This window comes from Peromyscus californicus, unplaced genomic scaffold (genome assembly GCF_007827085.1).
Source record: "Peromyscus californicus insignis strain IS unplaced genomic scaffold, ASM782708v3 Scaffold_5__1_contigs__length_169319896, whole genome shotgun sequence".
Classification (NCBI taxonomy): Eukaryota; Metazoa; Chordata; class Mammalia; order Rodentia; family Cricetidae; genus Peromyscus; species Peromyscus californicus.
The window spans coordinates 57,823,487-57,848,307 of NW_026294573.1; the positions used below are offsets into that span (position 1 = coordinate 57,823,487).

Below are 24,821 nucleotides of genomic sequence, written 5' to 3' on the forward strand. Positions count from 1 at the left end.
AAGATAGCTTGCAGCAGCAGCAGCACAACTCAGACCTGTCATTTCAAAGGACGGCTCACCATGCTGTGGGGGATGGGCCAACCGATCTCTTTGCAGCTAGAATCTGCCCTGTTTCATCTATCCATGTTGTCTTTGATCCGCCTGCTCATTCAGTATTTTGATGTCTACAGTGATCTGTGCACCATGGACTGAAAACACAAGACTAGGTGCTTTAATTTTGATTGCTGAATCTAGCAAAACTCTAACATTTACATAGAAACTGACTGGCATATTTCTGGTGGATTGAACATACAGTTTCCTCTTGATAATCTCCTAGAAGCTAGACAAAATAGGAAAGAGTCAGGGCTAACCTGTAATTTCAAGAGTTAACTCGTACAATTGACAGAAGGTGAGAAGTATAAATCATAAGCATTGGTGAGAAAGCTGTGTAAGGAGCAGCAATAATATTAAAATTTCCTCCTCTGCACCCCACAGCCAGGGGGTAGCCTCTCTTCCTCTGGGTGGAATAACAAGAGGACCATTCCATAGCAAACAGAGCAGAAGATCTCTGCTCTTTAAACCTAGGAGCAGCGAGGAGCGTGGCTATTGCACCGAAACGTGAGCTCCCACACAATTATGTCCTGAAGGCTGAGGCTCCTGAATGCTGTCTTCCTCCGTCAGTTACAGGGACATGGATTTCTGAGTGGATACATTCTAGCCAGATCTTGGAAGAATGCTACTTAGTTCACTTAACAACCTGGAGAAATACATACACAATTCTGTGTTTACAGGAAACAAGCAAAGGGGTGGAAAGATAATTCAGTTTAAGAGTGCTCCCTCTATCTAAAAGCAGGAGTTCAGTCCCAGCACCCACATTCGGTAGCTCACAACTGCCTCTGACTCCAGCCCCAGGGAATTCAATACTCTTTTCTGGCTTTTATCATCCTGTGAAAGCTTGTGCACAGACATGTATATCTTAAATAATTAAAAAAAAAAACTAGAAAACAATTGATTCAACATATAATAAAGACCATCACCCATAAGACCTACAAAGAGCATAGACTTTCACATAGTTGTTAATCTCTACATTCTACTTTGCATATGTGTGTGAGTCCCAGCAGGGATCTGTGAAAACTTAACCAAAATCTCTATTATTAAGAAGCCCAAAGTAGAAAACTAGAAGCAGCATCATGAAATAAACAGCATATGTGAATGCAAAAATGACTAAAATAAGAATAGTCATTCCAGTCATTCTTTAATAAAATTGGCAGTAGAGAAGGGTAGAGGGTACCTTGCCTGGTGCAGAGAGCAGCCAGCAATGAGATTCTAGATCTGCATCATGCACCACAGTGGCCCCTAGTCAGGTGCCGCTATTTCAATTTGAATTAGGCTACAGGTTCTTCACTTCTACAGTCTACTAACCAGTACACAAGGGCTTTAGTAAGCACCTATGGCAAATGGCCACCATAGTGAAGTACCTTGCAAATAGAAGGCTTTAGCACTGCAGGAAGTCCTATGGGGCAGCAAGGTCCTCCAACTAAACATTGACCTGCAAAGAGGAAGGGTGGTACAAGCTCTTAAGTGTTTGATGATGACGGTAGAGACAGAATTAAGGATGGTAGGAGAAGACTAAAGAAAGTATTGGTAATGCTTCCTCAAGGAGCTGAGTGAGGACTGTTGATCCAGTGGTGTTCCGACACACTGGAGATGGGGCAGGCAGAAATCCTGGACAAGAGACCTGGAATACTTATATACCCTCAGGCTTTGTTCCCACTGGTGCTGGGTTCTGAGACTTCAGAGTAAGAAGAGGGTATAGAGGTGGGCATGACTACGTTAATGAAGGGGTTTCCATGTATGTAATCTGAGAAGACATGGGGCCATTTAAGGTTAAACAATTTCTGAGCACAGGCAGGTGACAATAGTGTTAAACAAATGTAGTGAAGAGCATAAAGACCAGGGTGAATGTGAGAATATGATCTATTCTGCAAAGGTAGACCCAAATGTCCTTAACTACCTTTTACAGAATGACATTCCCCCAATTGTAGGCTTAGAATTCTATGAAAGGAAATTTTATAGTTATACACTAGAGAAAAATTTATAGATTTTATTTTACATTTATTTATTTGTTTTTTTTGTGTGTATGTGTGTTCAGATACATATAAGAGCACACATGTGAAACTTAGAGGACAACTTGGGGGTTGGTTTTCTCCTTCATTCAGTTGGATTCTAGGAATTGAACTCAGGTTATTAAACTTGGTGGCAAGTCAAGTTATCAAACATACAATTTTAAAATATAGAGAAAAATAGAGGGAAATATGTATCTCCTTTATCACATTATTTTACAGCCATCCCAAAAAGCTTATGTATGTTTTAATGAGACATATTTTTTCTGGCCGATGATTTGAAAAGAAGAACCTGAGTTCTGGTAGAGAGCTTTCCTAGAGAGCATTGAGCTCTGGCTTCTGTCACCAGCACCACAGGGACATGATGGTGGCATGTGCCAGTCATCTTGGTACTCAAGAAGTGGAGACAGGAGGACTAGACATTCAAGGTCATCTTTGGCTATACAATGAGTCTTATGCCAGCTGAGATACATGAAACCCTGTCTCAAAAAAAAATAATAAGATGAAATAAAGACAAAAAGTGAAAAGAAAGAAAGAAGGAAGGAAGAAAAGAGCAAAGGGAGACCAGTTATCAGATGCAATTGAAATAATTTAATGTTTGCTGGGTGGTGGTGGCACACACCTTTAATCCTAGCAACCAGGAGGCAGAGGCAGGGGAATATCTGTTAGTTTGAGGCTTGCCTGGTCTACAGAGAGTTCCAGGACAGCAAAGGTTATACAGAGAAACACTGTCTTGAAAAACCAAAGAGAGAGAGAGAAAGAGAGAGAGAGAGAGAGAGAGAGAGAGAGAGAGAGAGAGAGAGAGAGAGAGAGAGAGGAAGAAGGGCACACGAATTGCTATGAAGTTACTGAGGTCTTTCTGAGCTCTGAGCTCCATCCTGTATGCATAATCACGGGAGTCAGAAGGTGACGATGACAAAGCAGAAAGGCATTTGCAACCTACCTCTAAAACAACAGAAACACTATAGTAACACAATAGTGACAGAAGTTCAGGACCAGCTATGGACAATATTAATGAATCTAGCACATTTGCAATTCATATTGGCACCATTCAGGTAAGAGACAGTGCTATATTATAACGTAAAATGTATCATTGGTTCCATTAGAGGATGTCTATTGCAGGATTCATTATTTAATGAATGAAGGACATATTCTTTGAGCATTTATAGAGAACTGTGTCTCCAGGCTGTAAAGAAACAGACTCCTGAAACATGGTATTTGTTCATCACTGAAGACAAATAGAAAAATACTTCCCATTAAGGAAATGTTGGGGGGAGTGTATAGCAGTGAACTATCTGGTAGTAAAGTCAAAAGGAATGATTCAAGCTGCTTTTTAGTTGCAGGCTCTGTACTGTGCTATTTAATCATTCTAACTATCTTGAGAAGGAGCTATGAGTCTTTCAAATGTCAAATGAAGTTGACCCCATCTCTAGTAAAGTACTGGTGGTGGAATTATTCTACAAAGCCAGAAGTACAACTTGCTTCAACTACTTAAAAACATTTGTTCAATTCGTGAGCATTTACCAAATGCTTTTTTTTTATCAAAGCGCACTAAATAGCCATTCTCATATTGAAATAGGAGTAATGAAATAATGGCAGACATACAGCGTGCCTAGTGGTGACAGCATGTTGCTGAAGCAGGGACGACATGGGATGGGACTTTCGACGAGTTAGGAAAACACCAGCAGCAAATACCACCAGCAGCAAAGCAGAGCAACTCTTCATACAAACTTTTGCATTTTATAGTTGATTCAAAGTATTATTGGCTTTCCTCTGACATTTGTAGCCTGGACAACATGACCCCTTTCTGCTCTCCTATAGGACAAGCCACAGTGGTGTGGCAGATTCCGCTCTTAAAATGAACCCTGTCTGAGCTCTTCTTGGGGCTTCTGGAGCTGTGTTAAAGCACTCTGAGGTAGCAGCTGACAGCATCATGTTAGTCATTGGCCCTGTTTCAGGTTTTTCCAACACTATGAAGGCTTCCATGAAAGCCATGTGATCTTGTTTCCTCGCTGCGCACATTGCTGTTGCTGCTGCTCCAGCTCTCTAGGACACTCCTGGTTCATCTGGCTAAACGGATCTCTGAAACTTCCCATTTTCCAGAAAGATACAAGAGCTTTTATGAACATAGAGTCAAAGAAAGACACCTAGATCACTCACATTGCCTCAGGGTGAAAATGTGAGTTCACTTTGGACATATGGATTGTTATGTGCCTGTGGGTTCAGAGTGCCCTGAGGTTGGAGCAGGCTGCCCAGTTTGATTTGCCTTATCCCACTCTCTCTGCTATCTGACTCATGGTTTAACTATGTTAGGTTTTAAAGTGACCTCTTCTGTTTCTAATTAAAGAAGACTACATATCTGTTCAAGACTTAGCACTGTGTACTGCAGTTGGCCCAGAGTTCAGTGCTTCTAAAGCCACCGGAAGTGGATAAATGGATTGTTTTCCTTAAGGTGCTCCACAACATTTGTGGAGATAAGAGCCATACAGCCCCAGAGAGCTTTTGCACATACACGGTAGCTTTGTGGATAGGATGATAAATATGGTAAGAGTTTAAAATTCAGTACACATGGGGAAATTAAGGCAGAAATTAATTTGTGAATCTTGAACTAAAACTTAATGACAGCGAAGCACTTGAATTAAGGAGGCTATTCCCAACATGGCAAGTGTCATCAGAGAAGGCATGACTTCTAAGCACATGTGGGGCATAGAATAAATATCAGCCTGACTAAATCAGGTAGTTCTGTGGGTTGGGAGAGACAAGGTCAGGCAGCAATTGGGATTGTTTCATAGAAGCAGTCTTAGGGCCCAGTCCAAAGGATCTAGCTTTGCTCTGACAGTTAACAGGAGCAGTTTTCTACTTTTGAACTGGAGACTCATACAGTCAAATGAAAGCATGAAAACATTTTGGGAAACATTTCATCATGACTGGTTGATCATGCGTAGGTCACTCTAACAAAAAGTCATATACACTCTTTGACACATGCAACCACTATGACCATTGATCCTGAGTTTTGTGACAGAAGCTTCAGCTCCTGTGGTCCTAACAGAAGAAGCTCAGTCATCCATCCTGACGTACCAAGTATGAGATGAGAGTCACTAAGGGCAGAGAGAGTTTATGAATCAGGGTGTTTTAGATAGGTGAATCTTAGGTGACTAACACACCTATATTCAGAGTTAAGCAGGAGTCTGACTCACAGTTTTAAGGCAAAGGAGACAGAAAATTAAGGCAGGAATGCCAGGATTTCATCCTGCTTTTAGTGGCCTTCTGGGCCCAAGGGAGGAATCAGTGCTCTTTAGCAAAAGCAGTTTCTAAGTACTTGCTACGAAACCGGAAAGCCCTGGTAAGGTAGACTTAATTGCCTATTTCACACCTGGAATAAATAAGTCTTGTCTTCACCCTACCCGCACTGATTTCAGCTCAAATATGGCCTTCTTTACTGCTGTAGATATTCAACTTTAAGGAGATAGAGAGCTTTAAGGTCCCAAGGATACAAACCTCCACATTTACTGTCAATAATCTGCATTCTGAAACGTCTTGTTCAAAGATCACATTCTCTGTTTTCCTCCAAAACAAACGTGGATAGAAATAAAAAATAATCATCAATGTTACCAGACCTCACCCAGCCATGTGCCCTGGCTCTGGGGTTGAATGCTCTCCTGCTTTAAGAGAAAAATGACAGAATATACCGAGAATTGGAAAAATGAATTTATTTATAGTTTTCACCAAAAATAAGGATAGAGACATTCTCTACCTGCCTCTGCCTTGCCCAAAAGAGTGTCACCTATTACAGGAAAGACAAAGCAAAACCAGGCAATAAGGACATAGAGAAAGCAGCCAGCCCCTTGGCTTCAGAGCCCCTACTAGTGGTCTGTCTTAGTGCCTGCATGGAAGGATCCTGATTTCTAGATCCCCAACAGCTCTTCGAGTTTACAGAGGTACTAAATGTTTTCAATTCCATTTATAGTCCCTTTGAGCATTTTGGGTCACTGTGAAACGTGGGGGAAGGACACCTTGGAAAAGATACTGGAAGTGGGTTGGTCGGCCTGTGACCCACTCCCTTCCTAGCCTGTCGGTACTTCAGGCTTTTCTAGTAAATTTGCCAATGAAGTACAGGGAAGGCGTATTTGCCCCACCTCCTTGATTCCCTGGAAATCTCTGTCTGAAGCCAGGCTTCTGGCCACTAATAGCATGTTATACTTGGCTTCAGAAGCCACCAGATAAAAGCAGATTCTGTATTTCATTGCTTTTGCTGGCAAATCCTCCTTTCCTCTTTCCTCCTATACAAAGTTGTGTTAAATTAGAAGGACAACACTGGCCTATGTTTTTATTTTGAATGCCATATTAATACACTGAAGTCCTGTTTGGCTATCTTAATGAAGTGGATGATTCAAACAAATTATCTCTATTTCAGAATCACAGATTCTGCCTCATTGTTCAGGAAATTTCTAAACCATTATCCCTGGGCAGTCAGTCTCTGGCACTTCATTTCAGGAACACAGCATCTGTACAAGTGCTTTTGTGTGCTTCTCCTGTTTCATTTATGTAATCTCTCTCTCTCTCTCTCTCTCTCTCTCTCTCTCTCTCTCTCTCAACATTAAAACCCAGCATTCTAAAAATACAGATGTTGGCAGAGGGTTTGTGGCTAGCCTGTAATATCTTTGCTGGACTGGGGCTGAATCTGTGTCTAAGGAGGCAAAGAGGAAGGGTAGAATTCCTTTCTCCCTCTGATGGAGGGGTGGGTCCTAATGTTCATTGCTGCTGATGCAGAACTCAGCCTAAATGATATAGGACGTGAGGGGGCGGCAGCCAGTACAAAACAGTGAAATAAATTACCATATATATCATGTTCTGGTGGGTAAGATAGAAGTGATGTGTGTAATGAATCAAAGCCGGGAGCAGCTCTGGCGCGTGGTGATAGTGTGGGAGACAGAGTTCCTGGGCTCAGCCTCAGCTTCAGAGGGCTCTGTGTGAGGAATGTGTGAGTAAGCAGAAACCACTCATTGTAATGTGACAAGGGAGGACATTTGTGAGGGCACAGGAGACCTTTCGTTATTGTAGTGGGGATCTGTTATTTCGCCAGCCCAGCACTCTTGATTTTCCGGTGGGGAGTGTCTCCCCTGCTGCAGGCAGCTTTGGATGCACTGAGTTAAGGAACCTCTTTGTCCCTGCTGAGATGTGGACAGGATATATGATCCAGGATGGACTTCCTCTTTTCCTGACTCTAAATTGAGTAGAGTGATGATACCTTGGGAGCCTTGTGTACCTGCCTTACCCTGGCAGAGCCTTGACAAGATGTCTCATTTGTTTGTGTCTACTGTCCACCTGGCTCCTCTTTTGGCCATGCCTGTTCCACTGTTCTGGCTCTTTAGTATGGATACCATGTACATTTAAAAGAGAATTTTTTTTTTTTTTAAATTTTCTTCTTTAGTTGGACAGGATCAACTTTTTTTTTATTGCAAGAACATATTTCAGTTATTTGTTATATTATATAATTTATATATAATATATATAAATTATATAATATATATAATATATAATATTATTATATTATATATTTATTATACTGTTGTAGTGGGCAGGCAGTCGGTTTGCTTTCAGGTTATCAGTGTAATGCCCGTGCAGTCAGATGGGAAGAGGTGTGGTGCTGGTGGTGGGGGGTGCTGGGGGATGTCTTTCTGTATGCTGTGAATACGTGTGGTTCCCACTGGATGATAAATAAAGCTGCATTGGCCTATGACAGGGCAGGATGAGGTTAGGCGGTACATTCAAACTGAAGATGAGACAAAGAAGGGTGGAGTCAAGGGAGACTTGAGCTCGGCATTGAAGGAACCATAAGATGTCAGCAAACCAGTAATGCTACAGCCATGTGGCAACACAGATTTATAGAAATGGGTTAATTTAAGATGAAAGAGCTAGCTAGCAAGAAGCTGAAGCCATAGGCCATACAGTTTGTCATTAATATAAGCCTCTGAATGATCACTTTATAAGTGGCTTCAGGACCACGGGGCCGGGCGGATGGAGAAACTTCCAGCTATGGGGTGGTTGGGGTGGGGTAAAGGTCACCACAGAAGGGAAAGAGGAGAGATAGAGTTAGTTTAGAATTAGGACATTGTTCTAAGGACTTCAATAAATAAAGGGAAGAACACAAGGTCAACTGTGGATGTCACAGGGCCTTTCAGAAGTGACTTAGGCAGGAGGGCTGGGAGTCTCTTCTGACTCAGCTTCCTCATATGTCAAACAGGGGCGGCCATTTAGTCCTAGGAGTGGGAGTTAGGTCAAATAACACTGGCATGGGACTTGGTACACTGGAGGTGACTAATTAGCTGTTGATACTCTTTTCCTTTCTTGAGCTTCCTCTCTGTCTCCCTTGTGTGATTCTAATGAGGCTAGCAGACTAAATAGTACATTGCAATGAGATACATTTGTTTCAGGGTTTTTCTACAAAGTGACTTTCCGCAGAGATGGTAATGGAAGTGTCTAGAGGCAGGTATGTGTTTCTTCTTTGGGGAAATTTTCCTTTGCATGAAATATTTTGCGTGTAGCAAGCAAAAGAAAAGCCTTCAGAAACTCACTGGCTTAAAGATGATGAAAGCACAATATGTTGGTGAAGTTCATAGGCCAGGCCTGACTGGAGAGTGGGTACAAATTATATCTCATTAACACTGCTCCATTTCATTAACTCTAAAACTCCAGTTGCTAATGAACAATTAATCCCTGACTCACGTTTTTTTCCCAGGGCCCAGTGAGAGCTCAGCCATGGTCCCTCCCACATCTTCCATCAGTGGGCACTGCACTGCTGTCCTGGTGCTTCCGGGCCACCAGGGCGTTTGCCACTATAGGTTTAATATGACAAGAGTGTTATGCCTCATTCCTGTCCACGCCCACTCCTGTTGAACTCAGACTTCACCACTTAACCTTTAGGCTCCAAAGAAATCTTGATTGCCAGAGTCACCTGCATCTGTCTCTTTATTTATAGACCATCCTTCATGATGATGAGGGCTAGCCAGTCTGCACTAAGGATGAGAGTATGGACCAACAGAGGTCATGCTGCACTAAAGAACACATTCCAAAGATATCCTGTAAGTTTCAAAACCTAGGTCCTTTATGATACATGACATATTTTTTAGGGAAAGCTAAATTGGTGAATATTGTCTCAGTGACTGATCTTTCCTTCAATCTTGATTTGATTGAAATTCTATACTATAATCAAAGAGTGCTATTACAACTATAATCCTTTAAGGAGTCAAGCAAGTATCAATAACATGTTATTCTATCTTTAGCAGAAAGACTGGCTGATATTAATGTACCATAATCTTTAGGGGCTGAGAGAACTTAATAGCAAGGTTTACCAGTATATTACCCAAAGAGACACACCTTTAAAACAGAGAAATATAACAGAAATGTAGCTGCTATGATTAACTGTCCAATATAATTTCTGTAATTGGATATTGAAATTTTTTTAATAAAATAAGAACTAAGTGCCAGGGAGATGGCTCAGCTGCTCAAGGTACTAGGCCTGCTAGCCTAGTCACCTGAGTTCAATTACCACAACTTAGCCTTAAAGCTGGATGTGGTGGTTCCCATCTGTATTCTCAGCCCTCCTATCCCAAGACAGAAAGGGAGACAGGTGAGTTGTCCAGAAGTTTTAGTGCTAGCTGGCCTGGAGTAAGCTGCAAAGTGGCAGAAACAAGAGAGACCCTGCCTCAACATGAAAACCAGAACCAACTTCCAAAAGTTATCCTCTGACCCTCATATCCAGGCCATGACACATATATGAGAATACACACACACACACACACACACACACACACACACACACACACACCACACACAGACAACATACATCATACACCACACACATACCAATACGCACCACATACCACACACACACACACATACACACCATATACCACATAGCATACACACATACACACACCACACATACACATCACATACACATATACACACCACACACACACCATATACATTCATCACTCACAAACATACATACAGCCACTACCACACACACCACACACTCACACATACTACACACACAAACACACAAACACACACTCATATACACACAACATACAAACACACACCATATACATATATGCACACACCACACAAAAGACACACTCAGACACGCATACACACACCACACACATACACAAACACACCACACACAATCACACACACCATACACACACCACACATACCACACACACAAATATACACCCACAGACACACATAGACATACACCATACAAACACACACCACATATATATATGCAAATACTATACACAAAGACACATTCAGATACAGATACACACACTATATACATATACACTACACACACTCATGCACACTTGCACAAACCATATACACACTAAATAAAATACACATACACACTAAATAAAAATAAATGAATAAATAAACAAATACAAACTCTCTACCATTGTTTAAAAATTTTAATGATACACTTTGGTATTTCTTTTCTTTTAATTTGGTTAATTTGAGACAACGTCTAATCCTTGCTAAATCTCAGACAAGCATAATGAAATAATCTGTGTGATGTTGTAAATTCACTGAAGTTTTTCAATAAAGTCAATGGTCCTGGATGGGAGGAGGCTTGTTTTTTATTCTGATATCAGAAAAGGAAGTTTTGGCAAATCAAACTGATCACCCCCATCTCATGGGCTTTCATCTGGCTTCCTTTCTGTATTCATCCCGTCTCCTTTCTGGACATGCTGAATGTTTTTTTTAAAACCTGCTGTGATCTCTCCATTCATTTACAAGTTCATGCATTTCCGCCAGTGTCCTTTTTTAGGAATAATTATGAAATCAGATTAATTTGACATAGATGCTTTTCAGAGCAAGGGACAGAAAATAGCTGACAGTTACTGACTATCTTTGTCACCCCACTGGGATGAAAATGACAGGGATGTTGAAATCTGACAGTGATGAATTCAAATCCCGAATTTGCCAATTGCTTGTTATATGACCCCTTGTGTGTGCTTCCATTTCCTTAGATGTAAAATGGCAAAATGTCTCGCTAACTCCAAAGGTTCTCAGGGAAATTAAAAAGAAGTCTGGGCTTGCCTTTCCTGTAAGGTAAGAAAATGAAGTGTTTTACTCCATTTTCATCTTGGATACACACTAGCTTTTCCAAGCCACCCTATTGCCATTTGGAAATTTTTGTTTCCTACTATCAGAAAGAATAGCTATTGACCATTCATATCTGCAGCACTTGACTCTTTTACAGAAGAGAAGCCCTGATAGTCAGGAGACAGAGCATAAATATCCCACATTTCTGTAAGTCAAACAGTTAGAATCAGATTTGAATCTGAGCATCACTTTTTCTCAAGCATCTGGTTTGTGATTGCATGCAAATGACTGGCTACTTGATACACACACACACACACATGCACACACAACAGACAGAGTCTAAAATTCACTTAAACTATTAGGAATTCACTAACTATATGTGTTTGTGAATATAAAGCAAGAGTGTATATGTAGATTCTTGAAGACAATATATGATATTTCCCTCCTTGTTCCAAAGATAATATTGTCAAATTTCACTTGGTAAAGATGAAATTGTTGATAGCTTTATTCATAGAAATGTGTATTGTACAATATTAAAAGTAGGATCATTTAAAATATAAATGTCTAATAATGGGGGATAGCTTAGTTATACAAATTGTTCTACTTTTTTATGACAGGCAATGTCAGAGTTTAAAAAATATGAGTAGAGCTGGACACAGTAGTGCCTGTGTGTAGTCCCAGTTACTCTGGAGGCTTGGCGAGTAATATTGGGAGAGCCAAAGAGTTCAAGGCCAGCCTTCGCTACACTGTGATACCCTGATTTGATATTACTCAAAAAGAAATTTTCTTTCCCTTCTACTTTTTGTGTAGGGATTTTCTCGGTGAGAATAATTTTTATTTTCTTAATGTATTAGTTACTTTTCTTTTAGCTCTGACAAAATTCCCTGTCAACAGCAACATCAGAAAATGTTTGTCTCAGTGTTCCAGGGTACTGTCTGTCGTGGAGGAGATGTCACTGTGGAGTGTTCCAGGGAACTGTCTGTTGTGGAGGAGATGTCACAGTGGTGGCAGGAGCTTGAAGCTGGCAGTTATGTTGACTCCACATCAAGGAAGGACATAGAGTGGGATGCTGGAGCTCGGCCCACTCTATCCTTTTTCTGTGGTCTCAGTCCAGGGAATAGTGTTGGGCACATACAGGGAAGGTCCCACCACCTCAGTTAATCTAATCGAGCAAATCCCTTACAGAAGTTCCCAGTGTCTTGTCTTTTAGATAATTCTGGGTCCTATAAAGTTGATAATCAATATTAACCATCACACAACAAAATTAAAATCTTAGTAACTGGAAAATATGTATGTAAAATTAAATATGCGTACATTGTAATGTATAGGACTCACATTTTTATGATATATAAAAATACTTCAAGGATCCATGCCCTGAACTACTGATGTTATTCATTGGGAATTTTTATTATCTCATTTAAAATTGTTTTTTGTTATTTTTTTTATATAACTGCACACAGTACTTCCAAGATGAGAAAACATTTTAAAAGAAAATAAATTTAAACCTTTCCAATGATATTCTTGAATGTGTGCAACTTGAATTTAGTCTTCCACATTTCCTGTGTGTTTTACCAGTTTGGATGTGAAAACTGAGGAAGCCTTGTCTTCAGAACCAAGGAAAAGAAGTGAACAGCTGGTGGGAACATAGAAAGTGGTTCTGCTAATGTTTTATCTCTTCCTTGGTAGAAAGACAACGTCTATATGCTTTGGTGAAGGAGAGAGACAGAACCACAGGAGAAGAAAGTGATTAGAAAATGACTTTTGGCTATGACGTGCCGTACCGTTTTAGCCCTGTTTCTACCTTCTCTGTAATAGTTGCCATGTGTAAAATTGAGAGGATAATTAAAGACGGGGGTCAAATATGACTGTGGCAGAGATGGCAGTGAGTTGAAAGTGTAAAAAGAACACAGATTCTGGCACAAGAGAAAATCCAGTAGCAATTCTCCACAGGCAGCAAATAATTTGTTTGAGTGCATAATTAATAGATTTGTCAGAAAGTACTTAGATTGTGAAATATTGCATGTAGCCCTCGTTCCAGATGGATTAAGATGAATGGGTCCTCCAGCAGCGTATGAAACCTCATTGCTCAGCGGTGAGAGAATTGCTGTATCTTGTGTTGTGTGAGTCTCTGCCTCTTTGCTCTCTCCTTTCTCTTTCCCTGGCTGCAGGGGGAGAAATGAATAGAATGCTTCTAATTCTGATATTGAATGGTGTCCTTTACCTAAAGGGCATCCAAGCAGACAAAATTAAATCAGATACTCAATGGGGAAACTTTCCACTAAGCAGGAATTTAAAACAGAGAAATGTATTAACATGGTGAAAAATGGTTAAATTAAGCCGATCTGTGGATCAGAGGTGTGACTTTTCAGCAACACCCCGCAGATGGATTTCATGTGCAATTGCCTGCACATTGGGAAGTGACATATGCCTCCTTTACCCTTGGAAATGGCCATGCAATACATACCTGGGGAACTCTGATATAAATTGGCTGATGAAATCACCCTGATGAAAAATCCGTACTCCATTTCTTTTCAGCATACAGTTGATTTGAAGGAAAAAAAATTACCCATTAGTGATTTGTACTTGAAAAGTTTTGTTTAAGATAAGAATTACAGACTTTTGGGGATAGTGAAAGGAACTCTGAGTCCCAGGCAGCAATCATTGTTATTTTGTGTTGCCTGAAGAGTTAAACTAAGGGTACATAACATAATTTCATTTCTTAAATTCTTTTATTTATGTTAAAATAATCATTTTGGGGTGGAGGTGGGTAATGAGTTAATTTTACTGTCTGTTTTGTATTATTTTTGCTTTTCAGGGAAGAGCTGAGGAGGAAACATAGCTTAACATCTCAGAGATGGCACAATGTCCTCTCCCAATGACTCAGCTCTTCCTTCTAGGGCTTAATAAGCAGATATTTAGCAGAGCTGTGGCGGTCAAAGCAATTTCAAGTTTCAAGGGTAGGGAGTATAGAACTGATGGCCATTAGTGACTTGTATGGTTTATTTTCCAGGACAAAAATTTGTGAGTAACACCAATAAACATTAAGTTATTTGATCAATGTGCTGGGAGCATTGGAAACATGCAAAATGGCTGAAAAAGTGAGGTCTAACCAGGGCTAATATTTGCCAGGTTGTGTTCATCCAACCTGTATTAAGGATCCACTGAGTTGCTTTCAGAAATGTGATTCCAAGACTATCAAAATGCAAATCATTCCTAATAATTATTTTTAAAATGTAGATGGTTACATCCCATCACCAGATTACTGAAATGAAATCTCCATGTGACAGGTCTGGGCATTAGCATTCAGGAAGTGTGGGAGTCCCTTCACACACTAAAATCTTAGAATCTTTGGTCATAGGGTGTGTGGGATACTTTAATCTCTCCATCCCTCTCATCTCACTGATATAATAAGGAAAGCTGGGATACGTTACAAAATGGCTTCAGGAGTTAGTGAAATCTTTGAAATTGCTCATAGCTTGCTGTTTTAATTTTCTACTCATTTGTTTATTCTACCCAATTTCAACAAATAATTATAGAAAATCGGTTCTATGTCAGGCATATGCAAAGTTCTGGTTATATCAAGAAGATATAACAGTAATATATACAAACTCTGCTGGGATCCATGTAACATGGGTCCTGTGAAGTTCATCCAACATACTTGACTCTTTGTTAGAAAAATAATGTCTGCTTTGTTTTAGAAGTTATTCAAGACTTGCCTAGATTTCTTTTTTTAAATTTAGCTTCCATCTGTCTATCTATCTATCTATCTATCTATCTATCTATCTTCTATCTATCTGTTTATCTATCATCTATCTATTGTCTATCTATCTAGGAGACAGGTGAAACTATGTTGTCATAAAACTCAGTGAAAGAAATTAAATCTTCATGTAAGAAAATGTTTTTATTTACAGGTTTCTCAATGGCATGAAATAAGCTTTGGGAGTAAATTAGTGTAACAGACAACAACATTTTCTGTTCTTTTTAGCGTAAGGATAAACACAGTCTTAATTTATGTTAAGCAGTGTCATTGCCTCTGTTTTTCTCTACTTACTCAGTCAGAATCAGATGGAACTCTGATTTTATTCAAATAAATATAACTATGATAATAAAATCATAAGTTTAGTCAAATTACTTTGACACTGACATTTCTGGTAGATTAAGTGAAAATATTCTAGACGTAAAAGAAATGTGGGTGTTAGGTGACCCTTTTAGGGAATTTGGAGAGAAATAAATAAATGACAAATGAATTCTAATTCTTGTCTCTCCTGATACATCACAATGAACTGTATGGAAATGTATTTCATGGAGCCAAAAGGGATAGTTTAATGACTTAAAGCATCAGGTTTGCAATGACCAGAAACCTCAGAACAGTTGGTTGGAATCTCAAAATGCATAGCTTAATTTTCTATCCTTCCAAAACATGTCAGTGGAGTATCTTCTTCAGATCCTCTGTGCCTGCTCACATGCTCATTTATGCACACATGTGTGCATGCCTGCGCGCGCGCGCGCGCGCGCGCGCACACACACACACACACACACGTTTCATACTTTAAGAAAAGTGATACAGGAAGAGAAACATAACAAACCCTAAGGTTTTTTTATCTTATTTTTTAAAAAGAAAACCAAGCATTCTGTGAAGATTGCAGGCTTCTAGGAACAATAGGTCACACAGCCTTCTAAGAACAGCCAAAAATCACTTTTGAGAAGCATGAAAAAGCTGGGAAATTCATTGTTTCTTTCTCTTCCATTCTTGGACACAAAGCTTTTCTTGTGTTGCCCATTTTTAACTAACCCTGAACAACCTTGAGAATGGACAATCAGCCGAAAGGGTTTGCTTGTGGTCTAAACCCATTGCATGTGATAAAAACGCATTTTCCAGTTTAAGGAATGAGATGCTGAGAGTGACAATTCCTCTTAAAAGTGTCAAGAAAGGCTTTGAAAAAAAATCAATAACTATCCAGTGGTATATTAAATGCCTATGGAGCAAATGCAATTTTTTTGTATAACTATTGCAAAAAATTTGTGAAATATAACTAATTTAGGTGTAAATTGTGTCAAATAAGCATGACTGGGTGCTAGAGCAGATAGGGAGGCACAGCTATGCTTTCCGCAAATCTGAAATTCATTTTCTCCTTTGCCATGTTGAGCCTGGTATTTTCCTTAATATAAAAGTTTTAGCATCTTTATAAAAATCAGAACCTATCAATCCAAGGACCTGGTGTTATAAGCAACACTTATAAATGTCTACACGATCTCTCAGCTAGCATCAATCAAGCCCGGCAGGACACATTGACTTGATATGGAGCCTGCCAAACTGCCAAAATTGTACATTTGAAGTAATCTTTGGAAAGGGAAACACGTGCTTAATTTGAACATTTGTATCTTTGGGTGTTTTGCCCTGAGGTAGTGAATTTCAGTACCCAGTACTCCTTCTGTCCCTCAGATGCTTATGAAACCAACTTGTGCATCACTGAGTATAGTTACTGTGGTGAGGGCAATTCTCACAATGATAACGATCAAAGAGTGGAACCGTTCTCAAGTCTTAGCCCCTTCAGTACAGAAGCAGCTCAGATTCAGAACAAATGCCTAGGGGCAATCTCCACAGACAATTATTAAATAAAATGATTACATGATCATTTTTTTTCTGATAACAAGAGTAGACAATTAGAAATGTTTATATTTAGTGAAAAGAATATTTAAATATGTCCAGAATTCCTTCCTCTAGACAAGACCACTATTATGTTTTGTTTTTCCTCTTTTATTTTGCTACAATTTTTACTTTTCTTTCTTTCTGAAGGGTTTTGTTCTTCCTCTTGGGTTTTAGTTGTTAACTTATGGCACTAATATAAAGAAATGAATCTGTATTCAGTTATTTTCCGGTATTGTGAATATTCTGTCCCATGATGTGTGCTCATTTTGAAGGAATGGGACTTGGGTCTCTATCCTTGGAAACAAAGGAACACTTCTAATGAGCTGTTTCCATGTGTGCCTATACTTCCAGTTTCATAGTTTATAAAAATTTGATTCTATCAACCAACTCTATGCTCATTTTATAACTATTTTCTCATGACTAAAAGAAGTAACTGCCGTGGATGATCTTTCTGTATGCTGTGAATATATGTTGCTACAGTTGGTTAATAAAGAAGCTATTTTGATGAATGGCGAGACAGGAGACAGCCAGGCAGGAAATCCAAGAGAGATACAAGAAGAAAGGCAGAGTCAGAGAAGAGGATGCTAGCTGCTGCCTGAGAATCAAGATGTAATGGAACTCAGGTAAATCCACGAGACACATGGTGATACCTAGATTAATAGAAATGGGTTAATTTAAGATGAGTGAGCTAGTTAGTAATAAGCCTGGACCATAAACCAAACAGCTTGTAATTAATATAAGTCTCTGTGTGTTTATTTGGGACCAAACAGCTGCAGGACACAGGAAAACTTCTGTCTACAAGTAGCAGATAACAATTGTGAAAATTTAGATCTTTAGTATATAATATAGATCTTTAGTATATAATAATAGATGTATTCTTGCCAAAACACACACAACAGTCACAAAATGTATTGATATTCAAGAACTGAACGAAAATGTTATATATATACTCCATTTTAGAAGAATGATGGAAAATAGTAACACTGACCAAATATTATGCATTCACAATAAGAAGAAATACCATTGCTTCCTCTCTTAAGACTCGTCTAATAAATTGAGAAATTGGAAGGATATGTATACTTAGGGTCACTCACATAATATAAATCTCACTGAATATAACTCCTAGCGCAAAACCAGAACAGCTCTTGGAGGAGTAGAATGAAGGCAGAAGATTTCACTGGTCATAGATTGTGCTGCATAATCTCAAGCCAACTAAGGAGAACTGCAGGTAGCAGATGCTGGGAAAGTCATCAAAAAAGGTTCCTGCAGTTGGAAACACACTTCTGTCATTTAAACTGAAAGACAATTGTTCTTCCAAAGCATGGGAGCTGCAAATTAAGGACCATATCCTGTTTGGATACCTTTACTTTGCTTCAGAGTAAAGACTTCCCATTTTCACTGTTCTCTTTGGGAGCTGTATCTGTGAATCCTATCATAATCCCATCATATGTGTATTTAATAAAGCATACCAGCATAAATAATAACAATATTCCTTCTACAAATACTTCTCATGCTTAGTACTGTAGTATAGCAAGCTTCTAAATACCTAAGATTAAATATGAAATAGTTCTAGAATCAAATGGGAGCACCTGGTACAATTAAAAGGAATCTAGGTGTTTATTCTAATATTATTAGTCCTACAATGGCATTCTATTGATTTTTTTTCAATTTTTTCTATTGTGATGAAATAAATACACATTTTATTATCTTAACCTTTTTGGGTTCATAATCTAATGATAGTAAATATATTCAGACTGTTGCCAAGTCTTCAGAATCATCTTTTTCCAAAACTCTTCATCTTGCAAAAGTGGAAGTCTATGCCCATTAGAGCAATAAATCCCATTTCTCCATCCTCCTAGCTATGACAATTACCATTTTACTCCTGTCATGGCAACTTTGCCTGTTTTAAGTACTTTAAAGAAGTGGTATAAGTCGAAAAATGCTTACCTATCTATCTTTTGTTTGTTTGTTTGTTTTGTACTTGTCCTTTTATGACTAGCTTTTTTCACTCAGCATGACTTGCAATGGTCAAGCTTCCTTCCTGGGTGGGGAGAGGCAGCAGCATGCTCCCACCCAGAAGCAGAGATTCCATTCTTCTGGCTGTGAGGCAACAGCTTTCCCTTAATGGAACTTCACTGCTTCTCTAACATTCTCCCATCTAAAGAAATAATTAGAAAATTTTAGTATTCAGATGATGGATTAGAACCTCCAATATCTGGATTAGATGTGGTGGTATTGTGTTCCCCAATATATTGTGCACCCTAATAAACTTATCTGGGGTCAGAGAACAGAACAGCCACTAAATACAGAGGCCAGAAAATGGTGGCACACACACCTTTAATCCTATCACTTGGGAGGCAGAGATCCGCCTGGATCTCTGTGAGTTCAAGGCCACACTGGAAACAGCCAGGCATGGTGACTCATGCCTTTAATCCCACGAAGTGAGCCTTTAATCCCAGGAAGTGATGGCAGAAAGCAGAAAGGTATATAAGGCGTGAAGACCAGGAACTAGAGCTGGTTAAGCTTTTAGGCTTCTTGCAGCAGTTCAGCTGAGATCCATTTGGATAAGGACACAGAGGCTTCCAATCTGAAGAAACAGGATCAGCTGAGGAACTGCGAGGTGAGGAAGCTGTGGCTTGTTCTGCCTCTCTGATCTTCCAGCATTCACTTCAATACCTGGCTCCCAGATCTGTTTTTTATTAATAAGACCTGTTAAGATTCGTGCTACAATTAGAACCTCCAAACACTTCTTACATTTCTGTCTTTTACTAATAAATGTCAGTTTCTATGATGATAAACAGAAAATACAGCTACACACATCTGTTACGAAAACACAGATTTATTATTCTCCCATGTCTTTTAAGTTAGAGAGATCTTTACTGCCTTACCTGCTTTTAAGTTGCTTTGTAATATCATTTCGTAGCAACATGTAGGACTTTCTTTAATAGTTATTTCAGGATTGGACTAATAGTTACAAGCATGCTCAACTTTTGTGTACCTGGCAATGTTGACGTTTTCACCTTTGACCCTTTTGCCTGGTGGAAGGTTCGGTTTGATGGATGTTTTGCCATCTTTACTTTGAATACATCATCTTAATTCTTCCTTTCCTCCAAAATTACTGTTGAGTGACCTGACCTAATAACGTTATTGATGATGTTTTGTGTGCAACAGGACATTTTTCTCTTAGCTTTAAAAATTCTCTTGTCCTAATAAACATTTTGATTTTAATGTGTCTTGACGTACTTTAAAGTTTTATTTACTTATAGCTCTTGAGTTCCTTGGGCATTTATATTCATGTTTTTCATGGTATTGGGAAGGTTTTCAGACATTGTTGTTTCAGTTTCTTCTATGCCCTTTCCTCTTTGTCAGTGCCATTGCATCTGCTGAATGCTGTCCTACGTTCTTGTTGGGTCTGTTTGCTTGTTCTCAGTCTTTCAAACTTTTTTCTTCAAACATGAGACATTTTATTGTCTCTATCTTTAATTTTCTGATTCTTCTTCCTCCTCAAATCTGCTTTATGTTAGGGTCTGAGAGAAGCCCCCAAGAAAGACCATCAGTCATCTCTGCAATCAGCAAGAGCATTTATTATTTCCAGCATGTTGGGGTGGCAAATAGCAATGCCAAAGGGAGGTCACAAGCTCCTTTTAAGTAGAATTAGGGGAATTCCAGGGAGGAGGGATTAATCTGGTGCTGATTGGTGGAGGAAAGATTAGTCTGGGGGCTGATTGGTGGGAGGCTCTAGTAGTTAGGGACCTTCTAGCTGCAGGGTAGGGAAAACTATCTTTAGCCAGTAGAAGGCTTTGGGGCACCTGCTGATTGGTTGCTCCTGAGTTGAGTTGTGGTCTTCCCCAGAACTATTTGCTGAGCTCCAGCCAGTTCCAGTAAACCCAAAGTAAGCCCTGTTCCCTGACAGGGCCATTAGAAACCTGTCATGACTCTAGTCTGGCTCTCTTGTCCTCTCACTTTTGAATCTTTTCAGTGGAACTTTTTTTTTTCACTTTTTCTTTTTCTTTTTTTAAATTTCAGTTTACTGTACTTCCAAGCTATAGAATTACTTTCTGATTTTTTTATGATTTCTATCTCTTTATGGATATTTATATTCCATTTAGAGCTGGATTTCCTGAATTCCTTTATTCCTTTAGTTATTTGAATATTATAAAAACAGCTCATTGGAAATGAGCTCTTTCCAGTGTATCTGCCGTCAGCTCTTTTCAGGTTAGTTTCTAGTTTGGTTTGTTTTTGTTTTTTTCTCCTCTTGAATAGATCACATTTTTTCTTTTTATTTATATGCCATGGAAATTTTTTTGTTCTTGTTTTGGAAACATGTATTAAGAAGTATAAACCTAATGTCTTTCAAATCTTTTGAGAGCCATAAGTATGCTCTTTTGTGAGGATGCTTGATGATTTCCCAATTTGTCCTTTGTGTGCAGTGGCTTTTGAAAGCTTCAGTCTTTAATATTGTTGTTGGATCAACATCTGGGTCCTAAAAGGAAAATATAAATAAAGGCAGAGATAAAAGACACACTGGGGGATTTTTTTTGGTCCTCCTAAATTCACTTTACTGAGAAAGAAGTAGTTTGTAGTAATGGAAGGTGAAAGACCTTAGCCCTTCAGGCTTACACCCCCAAACCTCAGGAAGAGAGAAACTTCAAGCACCAGGAAATGAGAAACTAAAAAACTAGTTCCAAGGGCCACCTGACTCAGCCACTACTCAATCACCCTTGTAACAATATAACAATGTAAAAAGATTTCTGTTAAGAGATATGCTCAACTGTGACAGGGATAGTTGCAGGTGTTCCAGGAAGGACCACTGTGACCTTTGTGTAAACTCCACTCCCGCCCTGATACCCACCTTGAGGTTTCAGGAAGAATGTACACATGGACGTGACTGTACCCACTCTGAGATCAGACCATGTTCTTGTGAAACGAAATTGTATGGGAATTGTAATCTTATGGCTTTTGTGGGTTTTTCCTTTAAAAAACCCCATGGGGCTGCAGTAAGAGGCGGCTCTTGCTCTTAGGAGCAGAGTTTGCCCTTCTGTACAGAAGCCAATAAAATCCTCGTGCTGTTGCATCAACTGGACTGGAGTCTGGGTTCTTGGGGTGCCCACTTGAGACCCTAAACTTTGGGGTCCAACAAGGGTGGTGCTTAACAATGATTATCCCCTGTTTGCCCTGAGTGATGAGAAGCAGCAGTCAGCACTCAGGGAACAGATCCTTGATAATTAAGGAGTGTCCACCTCTGTGTATCTGTGTAGTCTACTTCAGGCTATATCTACATCTATCTATACATACATACATACATATATATATATATATATATATATATATATATATATTAGATGAGTAGATAGATGATTGATGGATAGATAGATAGATAGATAGATAGATAGATAGATAGATAGATAGAACTTTTTGTCGTGGGGAAAGGTGACAGAACATGGAAAATTGAAGCTATACCAAGGACTGAGGAAAAGTAATTGATTGAGCTAAATCAATCAGTTTAACATTTAAGCCTTCTTCCTGGGAGTTGTTGCCTTTAAAAAATCCCAGAGCTCCAAAACAGTTACATGGACTGATTCTACTCTGGCTGTTTTTCAGGTGGCTAGATGTATCTCTGGCATTTACTATATAATTTTCTCAGGTGATCTTTATTGTGTTTGCTGTTCATTTCTTTTGGCTTATGAGAATTTTTTATTCATTAAAATTATTCTTTGACAATTTCATCCATGTATTTAGTGCATTCTGTTTACTTTCACCCTCACCTTTTTAAATCTCCCTCTCACCCCTGTCACTTCCCAAGGATCCCTTTTCCACACTTGTGATATATTGTGTACCCTAATAAAATTTGCCTGAAGATCAGAGAACAGAATAAGCCACTAGATTAAACATAGAGGCCAAGCAGTGGTGGCACACACCTTTAATCCCAGTACTGGGAAGCACACATGCCTTTAATCCCAGGAAGTGAGGGCTGGGCAGAGAAAGGTATACAAGTCTTGAGGAGACTGGAACTAAAGGCTTTTCAGCAGAAGCGTCCCTTTCAGCTAGAGGCTCTTTTGGTTGGAGCCTTTCAGGTGAGGACTCAGAGGATTTCAGAGGATTCATGGAATGGGTGAGGTGAGACATGGCAGGAGCTTATTCATTTATCTCTCTAATCTTTCAGCACTTACCCCAATATCTGGTACCGGGTTTTTTATTTATGTAACATTCATGTTACACACATTCATACTTTTTTTAGTTCTATTTTGTGACCGATGATTTTAACAGGAACTATCTATTTGGTCAAGGATTTGTATCTGTTGGAAGCTGGTGGGATCATAGTTTAGTTCACAAGTGTAGGCAATGACTAGTCCTCCCCCAAATTCAAAAGTTTCCAATAGTTCATTCAGGAGCATTAGGATCCAGAAGTCCTTCTAAGACCCATGATTATCCAGACTTGTGCAGGCCTAACACAAGCACACACAGCTGCTGTGAGATCATGTTTGCAATGGCTGTGTCTGACCTGAAGAGAACATTTCACAACCCCTCTCCCTACCTATTAGGTTTTTTTATTCTTTCTGCTGCTTCCTCTTCTAATACGTTCCTGGACTTTATAAACGTTGTTTTTTTTGTTTGTTTGTTTGTTTGTTTGTTTTGGTTAATCATGCACCAGGTTTTTATTCTAAGTGTCTTGATCAGTCATGAATCTCTGAATTCACCATAGTTCAAAGAGAAGTTTCTCTGATTAAGAGTGAGAGTAGCATTTGTCTTTCTGGATAAGCACTAGTATTTAGACGGCAATTTGAGGACATGCTAATTTATCTAAACATGGGTAGTGAGTTCCTCACTAAGCCCTAAGACCTTCTTAGCTACAGTTTTGACTGAGTTCACGGTATCTTGGACAGAGTCTCTCTTGGGTTTACATGTGATTTCTCTGTAGGTTCTATCTTCATTTTGATTAATTCTCCATTACTTCCATCTCTATTTATCTATTTATCTATTCATTTATTTAATATCCCAACCAGTTTTCCCTCCCTCCTCTCCTCCCATTTCTTCCCCCTACCTATCGTCTGCAACCCCTGCCCCCATCCACTTCTACTCTGTTTCTGTTCAGAAAGGGACAGGTCTCCTATGGTTATCAACAAAGCATGGCATATCCAGTTGTAGTGAAATTAAACATCTCCTTTTGTATTTAGGCTGGGCAAGGCAATCCAGTATGAGGAATATATTTCCAAGAGCCTGCCGAAACATTAGGGACAGCTCCTGCTCCCATTGTTAGGAGTCCCACAAATAGGCCAATCTATACAACTGTGACACATATGTAGAGGGCCTAGGTCGGTCCCATGCTGGCTCTCTGGTTGTTGGTTCAGACTCTGTGAATTCCTATGTGTCCAGGTTAATTGTTACCGTTGGGTTTCTTGTGATGCCCTTGACCAGTTGGTTCCTACAAGCTTTCCTCCCTCACTTCAGCAGGATTCCCTGAGCTCAGCCTAATGTTTGGCTGTGGGTCTGCATCTGTTTCCATCAGTTACTGGATAGAGGCTTTCTGATAACAATTGGGGTAGTTATCAATCTGATTACAAGAGATGGTCAATTCAGACTACATATCCACTATTGCTAGGACCCTTAGCTGGGGTCATCCTTGTAGATTCCTGGGAGTTTCCCTTGTACAGGTTTCTATCTGACCCCAAAAAGCCCCCCTTTCCAGTCATCTCTTTCACTCTGCTCACCCTGCAACTTGATCCCTTAAGTTCCCATGCTCATCCTCCCCCTGTTTACTCAGATCTCTTCTATTTCCCATTCCCAGGAAGTACTATGTGTTCCCCCCTTGGGTCTTCCTTATTAGCTAGTTTCTCTGGGTCTGTGGATTGTAACATAGTTATCCTTTACTTTACAACTAACATCCACTTATAAGTGAGTACATACCATGTTTGTCTTTCTGTGTCTGGGTTACCTCACTCAAGATGATTTTTTTCTAG

At 39.4% G+C, this 24,821-nt stretch overlaps 1 long non-coding RNA gene across 1 annotated transcript; it reads left to right on the plus strand.

The window, feature by feature from the left end:
- The first annotated feature begins 9,087 nt into the window (after window positions 1-9,087).
- LOC128096463 (uncharacterized) lies at window positions 9,088-12,395 on the plus strand. The gene is made up of 3 exons (XR_008213651.1): window positions 9,088-9,184; window positions 11,138-11,219; window positions 12,133-12,395. It is a non-coding gene; the product is annotated as an uncharacterized LOC128096463 (long non-coding RNA).
- Window positions 12,396-24,821: the final 12,426 nt, after the last annotated feature.